General features: G+C 36.1%; 1 non-coding gene across 1 annotated transcript; it reads right to left on the bottom strand.

Annotated features, from left to right (window-relative positions):
* Window positions 1-2,921: 2,921 nt before the first annotated feature.
* LOC145168227 (small nucleolar RNA R71) lies at window positions 2,922-3,028 on the bottom strand. The gene has a single exon (XR_013741797.1). It is a non-coding gene; the product is annotated as a small nucleolar RNA R71 (small nucleolar RNA).
* Window positions 3,029-7,836: the final 4,808 nt, after the last annotated feature.

The following is a 7,836-nucleotide window of genomic DNA, read 5'->3' as shown; positions in this document are numbered from 1 at the left end:
TATACAATTAATATAAACTGAACCATCTTGCAATAGGTCACTTAAGAAAAAATGTGATAACAAGCATCAGGGAGGCAATTCAAAGAGTTTCCCCTTTCGATCCATTTATCATTCCGAGTTATGATGTTGTCAGCACGAAAGAAGCTCTTTTCAAATGTGTACTCGCTGACTCTATGAGAAGCATCACCACACCAATAACAAACTTTGGTTCTAGGATTCTTTCTTTTAATATTAAATTTTTGTTCGCTTTTAAAAACAAAATCTGAAAAATATTGATCATTTGATTTAAAAATTCTTACTTGAGTTATGGACCAAGGAATGTCATCGATGGTATGTTCCGATGACATTTTGTCATGAGAAACAGGAGAGATTAGAGAATCATCTGAAATGGAAGTCTTTTATTGATCTCCAAATTTAGTGTTGCTAACAAAGCACTGAGGAAACATTCTAAGAATTTCGTTTACAGAATGAACTTCATCATTGGAGATAGGAAATTTTAACAAGATTTTAGTGTAGGGCAAGACATACTCACAATGAGGAGGTTGACGAGAAGGATCAAGAGCAGATAAATGAGATACACATTTGGTATTAACATTAGAGTTAGTAGTACAATGTGTATCAATTAGAGTTTATTTATGAAATAGGTACTTACAAATCTATTTTTAAAATCTTTCTCGAGACAATCAGCGTTATAAAAAGTTTGTTTAGTCTCAACCTTTTTGATGAAGAAAACAACGCCTTCAACATCACATCCAGGGATTTTCTCACAGTGTGAAGAAGCCTAGTTATTTAAAATAAGTTGAATGCTTCTTTCATGATCGACAACTTTTTCTTTTCAGTGTGAAGAAAATTGTTGGTCGGTAAGATACAGGTGTTTTCCCTTTTTCAAACGAGAAAGTGAGTCTTTAGAAGAGGAGAGTTTCTCTTTAAGTTTTTTAATTCAACTTTGAGAGAATATTTTTCTTTGTTTGAAATAGATAAATCAAATCGTAAATGATCAAACATCTCAGTATGATTTACAAAAAATACAAACGACAAACTGTGCTACGGATGTTCAAAACCACATTTCACGGTGTGGTGTGGTGCGGTGCGGGCGGTTTGTGTGGTTTGTGAAGTTCTATGCATACCCTTAGTCAGCATCACACGTACTAACGATATCTCTTGGTGCATCAGCGTGAGACTCAAAAATTTGAACCATGAGACATTACCTTTTGAAACTTCATCATTTGAGAGATCTTCTCTGTCAAATGGGGATGATAGGGTGGTCATCATCTCTTGTGCAGTTGAAAATTTTTGAACCAAAAAATAGACATGAAATGGAAGAAAATGTCTAATAGCAATCCTTGCCTTTACATCAAGATTAGGACCCTTTTTTCTTCCTTGTTGTATCCCGACACTAATTTCTGTTTTAGTTTACTACCGGATGCATTGCCACTGGATGACTGATGCATATAGATGATGGGACCCTTCTTGATGGTATCAAGCATATCATAATCCATGATCTCGACAACATCCATGGCCTTTGATTTCCATGCAGTAAATTTGTGTTCATCAAGAGGAGAAATCTTGTTAGGAACTGACGACTTGGGATTATAAGTGGTTGAAATGATAACTTGAGTGTATCATAAACGCGCTCTGATTCCAATTGAAGGTTTGTATCGATCAGATACACTTCAAGTATGAATAACAAAGAATGAACTAACTATGCACATATTAAATAGAAAAAAAAGAAGACAAGTAATCACAAATATGCTTTAATTAAGAAAGAATGCTCTCACCAAGAGAACGAAGGTCACAAAAACATACATTAGGGTTTCACCCTAATGTTGAATATATATATATATATATATATATATATATATATATATATATATATATATATATATATATATATATATATATATATATATATACACACGATTACAATAAATGATATCGCACTAATTAAGGCATGTATACCTATTTAAGTAAAGGTCTGATCCTAATCATCAAGATTATGGATCATATATCTATTCTATATAAATACGTATAACTACCTAATATACAAAGATCACTAAGATCATTAGCTTCACGCTATCGCAGATAAGGTCTTGTGTTGGCGTTGGCGCAGGTGCTCAGCGTATAAAGTTTTTGACTCATCAGATCATAAGGTGTGACCTTACATTACTTTTCTGCTATAAATAATTTTTCTGTTTTTACAAATCTCACAAGGTGAACAGGTCCCCGTCATGACGTGAGAACAGAAGTCTTTCAGTTTTTTCCTTTATTTGCTATTTAGTTTGTTTTTGCATTTTTTTTGTTTTGTTTCAGTAATTTATAACCAGGGGATCAGATTTTAAGATAGTACCTCCACTTGATGATCCGGAATCCAAATTCCACAAGAAAAGAGTATAAAAAGGTTGAGAAATCAAGTAGTGGTTTTCAATCAGACAAAGGTTTCGAAAGCTTCGATAGAAATCCTAACAAGAAGGGCATTGGGTACGAACCAGAAACCGAGGACGATTCAGAAGACGAAATAAAAAAGCAAAGTAGAAGAGATGGCCGACATATAGGAGATGACGATGGAGGAATACAAGAAGTGGATGTGTAATATCAACTAGTCAGGTCTTGTACCACCCGAAATACCAACAACCACCAATTTCGAACTCAAGAGGCATATTTTCTCTATGCTTAAGGATATCCCATTTTATGGGAACGATCAAGAAGATTCCTACAAACATATTGATGAAGTTTTGGACACTGCAAATTACTATAATTTTCCAAATGTTCCACATGAATCAATGTTTTTGAGGATGCTTCTAGTAACTTTCAAGAGATGAGCAAAAGACTGGCTCAAGTCAATTCCACCTAGAGCTATTCGGACCTGGGCCAACCTTCGAGAAGAATTCATTCAGCAGTTCAGTCCACCTTCAAAAGTTTCAAGATTGAAGAAGAATATTTATAACTTTCAACAAGAAAATGGAGAGTCTTTGTATGAAGCCTGGGAGAGATACAAGGGATTGCTAAGGAATCGTCCTCAACATGATCTCAATTGAAACAAGAGGTTTTTATATTTTATGATGGGCTATATATGACCACTAGGCAATTCCTTGATTCCCAAGGACCAATGACAAAGAAAAATCCCGCTACTATCAAAAAATTAATTGAAGAATTCGCGAAACACTCTAGAGAATATCACAACCCTTGAGAGGATGTGACAAGAGGTAAAGGAATAGGCAATGGAGCTTCGGAGGATTTAGTAGCTGTGATGGTGAAACTAGAAAATATGGACCGGAGAATGAAATAGATGGGTCAGTCTATACATGAAAAACAAGTAGGTTGTGACAATTGTAATGGACCGCACTTCACGAAAGATTGTGATTTAGATGAAAACGGGAACCGAAAAGCGCAAATATGCTACTCATGTGGTGATCGGTACAATGAAGATTAGAGGAAGCCCAAGAAAGAATGGTTTCCTTATGATAAATACAACAAAGCTAAAGAAGAAAAGTATCAGCAAACCGGACGAGTCTTCTTCCAAAAATAGCAACCACCCAAAAAGAAACCCAATTTCGAATCAATACTCCATAGGTTTAAGGAAGCTAGTGAGAAGAGGAATGAATTTGCTGATGCAAAAATAAGGAATCAACAAGTCACCATAATTAACATCAAGACTCAAATCGGACAATTGACCAAACTCGTAAACGAGCGGTTACCACCTAAATATTCTGATCAGAAACCATAACCTCATGTCATGGCCATTTCCACGGAAGAAGACATCATCTCTGAGCCTCAAGTGATCCTATATGAAGCCATAACGTAACCCAATCCACAGCCAAAAGAAGCAAAGATTGAAGAAGAAAAACAATCTAGTGCCCAGTATTCACGACATGAGCAAGTATCTGTCACATCGTGGGATCAAAAGAATTCCAAAAATAATTATTTTGTCAAGACGTACCAGCCTCCATTACCTTATCCTTCTTGATCAAGGGCACACCCATTGGAGTAAGATCATAAGAGATTCACAACCAAGTAAAGGGTAGTCCAATTTGTATCCCGAAAATAGCTAAAATGCCCGAATATGTGAATTTCCTACAAGATCTTCTTGACACTCGTCAACAACTAGAAAAGACTTCCAAGGTTTTTCTTAATGAACAATGTTCAATGGTCATCATGGAATGAATACCAACAAAACTAGGAGATCCAGGACACCATACTTTGCTATGTGAGTTTGGAAACGCCACGAAGACGTACATTTTAGCCAATTCTAGAGCTACAATTAATTTAATGCCTTATTCTTTTTATCAAAAGCTTGACCTTCCAGAATTGAAGACTACAAAGATTGCAATCCAAATGGAAAACCGTTTGGTGACTTATCATCGATGCATAGTTGAAGACTTATTAGTTAAAATTAGAAAATTTATTTTTCCAAATGATTTTGTGGTTATTGATATGAAAGAGGAAGTGGATGTACCAATTATACTTGGACGTCCACTACTCAATACCACAAGAGCCTTGGTAGACATTCGAGAGTCTAAGTTTACTTTTCGAGAGGGGAAGGAAGAGATTTTATTTGGGGTTGATGAAAAATTCAAGAAATCAAAAACACAAGATGCATTATTCTTTATATATGAGGTAATTGAAGATAATGAACTAGAAGAGTTGGAAAAAATAATGGAAGAAGAAGTAAAAACTAGGGAAAAGAAAAGCTCAAAAGAAGAGGTCAAGAGTACCAAACCTTGAGCTTCGATTCCAAAGATTTTTGAAGTCTTTGCTTTTACTACACCACAAATTCAAGTCAAGGATGAAAATGAAAGTGAAGAGTTTTGTTAAGGTGATGAAGAGGATGATTAAGAAAGCAAGGAGACTAAGCTTAAGAATGTGGAAGCGGAGAAGAAGGAACCAGCTGAAGATAAAGAGAAGAGTACCATGGCTGAAAAATCTCAAAGAGTCAAGAGAAAACACGATGTATGCGACAATCCAAAGAAGAAAGAAAATTCAAAGAAATCATATCTAAGGAGAGTTGCGGTCTACAAAAGGATGTGGAAGTAACATAACGAGAAAAGGGACATTCCGCTCCTAACTGGCACAACATAGAGTGGGAAGGAGTCTAGCTCACGATTCCATCAAAAGAAACGCTTCTCATGAGGCAACCCGAGCTCGGTTCGCAGTTTCTTTCCTTTTTATTGTTTTCATTTTTATTTTTAGTTCTACGTAGGATCTGTTATTCATTCATCTTCTGTTACAAATCGAGTGTGGGATCAATTGAGTACGAAGTGAGAAATTTAAAAAAAAATGGGGATTTTTTAATACATTTTAGTACCCACGACGTGGCCTTTACATTGCCATGACATGGGGATGAAAGGATGTTGTGTTATATGATTTTGAAAGTCATGACGTGACAATTAAAAGGTCACAACGTGAGTAACACTGGGGACCAATATCAATGTTAACCTAGACTTTGACCATCACTTTCATTCTAAAACTTTCTTCACAACGTAAGCTCTTGTCTAGACCCCCACACTTTGATTTTCTATTGTAATCGTTATTTTATTTACATCTTATTGTTAATATCATCATCAAAGGTACTTTTTCTTCCCTCTTTTACCCTTAATCTTGTTGAATGGTTTGAATCAAACATAGGATTTTGGTTTTAGGGATATAATTGTCAAATCTGTGCTTTGTTTTGAGAAATTGGGGTTGCATGTATGGTTTGTGGTGTTAGATTGACCGATAAACATAACCCTTTGTAGAAATTTGACTCGATTTGGAATGCACAAAGACCGAACTCAATCTTTCTGTTGAACCAATGTCACGACGTGAGCATTGAACCTCACGACATGAAAACTAGGTTAAAATGCTATTTCGTTTTCTGTTTAACATTAATTGTTGTGAATGTTTTTGGTTTGTTTCTTTCTTTATTTTTGCAGGACCATGCGACCTAGAAAATCTACTCAGCAAGAGCAAGGAGACATTGATGTCTCAAATCTCCACCCACTTTATGGGTTCTCTCAAGACATTTTTCATGACATCTTGAATAACTACACAAATCGGTTAGGGAGGTTGCATAACTGTGAGTTTCCTATTGCTCCCATCATCAATTGGTCATGAGTGAGAGGAGTTGGACTTTCAGAAGAAGTGCATAAGTATTAGACACGAAGATCCATTTGAAATGGGTTCACTTTTACATGCAATGGTCGGTATAATATTTTCACAATCCAAGAACCGGTATATCATGAACTTTCTGTCGAGTTCTTTTCTACGGTTAGTTTTGAAGACAACACGATCGACCCCACCTACCCTCGGACTCTCGCATTTCGATTGGGTGAAGAATATAGAGAGTGAAGTTTGGTAGAATTTACATGGGGAATGGGTTTATATTTGGAGGATGAAGCACGATCTCAATATTTTCCTTTATTTTTACGAGCTTGTGTTAGAGACTTTACCATAAGAACCATTGATGTCGAGTTTTGGAAGACAATTGCTAATGATGAGTATAGCTCAAGGTATTCTAGCGAAGGCCAAAATCAATCACCGATTCACCGGTTCTTGCATCGCCTAATCACTTTCACTATCAATCACAAGCATCATGGTGACAAAGTGCCTTCACAAAATATATTTTACTTATTGAGCTTAATTACATCGGGAGTATTTTGCGACATTCCTTACATATTGTCTAGGATTTTGGGAGGCAAAGCAGTCAATTCAAGAGTCGGTAGTCCTATTACCAGGGGGGCATTTTGTGACACGCCTGGCACGATCTTATGGGATTCTAAGTCTGGGTTTTCTTTATACTATGACAGGCTTTAAGGGCACCAAACTCACCACTCAACTTTTGGAACTTATGCGTGTTGTAATAAACATGTGTGGAGTATATGGTACACCCGTAGAAGACAAAGTGGTGCCACTTGAGCAACCAATAGAGCAGTCGAGATTGAGGGGAAGAAGAAACGTGAGAGAAAGGGGTGAAAGAGGACGACCACAACAACAAGACATGCCGATGGGAGGAGTTCCAACTAAGCCATTTCAAAATCGGGTTGGTTACTATTTGGAAAATATTTGAGGAGTTGTGCATTACAAAAATCAAGAATTTGATGGGATTTATTCACATTTACAAATTGAGCACCCACCACTTATGCCACCACAATCTCCTTATATACCGAAGTGGGAGGAAATTTGGGCATCCGAGAACTTTGAGGCCAGAAGTAGTGGAACATGAAGGGACGAAGATGACAAATGAACGATTATCTTTTTTAATTTTATTTGGTTATTATTGAGTTTTTAGTATTTATTTTTTGTTTTATTTGTTTGGTTGTGTTTTAATTTGTTTGTTTTGTTTAAGACATGTAACCGAATGTTTGATGTTGTTTTCTTATTTCACTTTTAGCATTTCTTTGGTTTGTTTTGTTCGTAGAATCGTTGATTTCTCGAGACAAAAAGTCGTGAGAGTTAGAGTTTAAAAATCGAAGACCACAATTTTTGATAAGTGTAGGGTGACATTCGTGTGAAGAAGAAGAGAAAAGAGAGAGTTACAAAAGAGATAAAAAAAAGTTTTAAAATTGGTCTGAAGCAGTTAAGAGCTTAATTGCAAGACTACCTCAAGAAGTATTTTTGGCTACACTGAAATTTGTGACCACCCAGTTCTCACGACGTAACCATCTTTATGTCACGTCATGAGGATTCCAAAAACGTGATTCCATAATTGAAAATCGATACTCACGTCATGACTTTTCGTATGTCACGTTGTGAGGCTTCAGTCAATCATAATTTTTTGGTTTTTTCATTCAATTTTTTGATGTGGTGTATGCTTTCCCACGTCGTGACGGAAGTTCCAAGTAGTATTTTTGAAGATTTTGT

This window comes from Lactuca virosa, chromosome 3 (genome assembly GCF_052849685.1).
Source record: "Lactuca virosa cultivar CGN04683 chromosome 3, Lactuca_virosa_CGN04683_v6, whole genome shotgun sequence".
NCBI classification, from domain to species: domain Eukaryota; kingdom Viridiplantae; phylum Streptophyta; class Magnoliopsida; order Asterales; family Asteraceae; genus Lactuca; species Lactuca virosa.
Note: the sequence above shows the minus strand (reverse complement) of the source record. Positions and strands in the feature narration are given on the sequence as shown.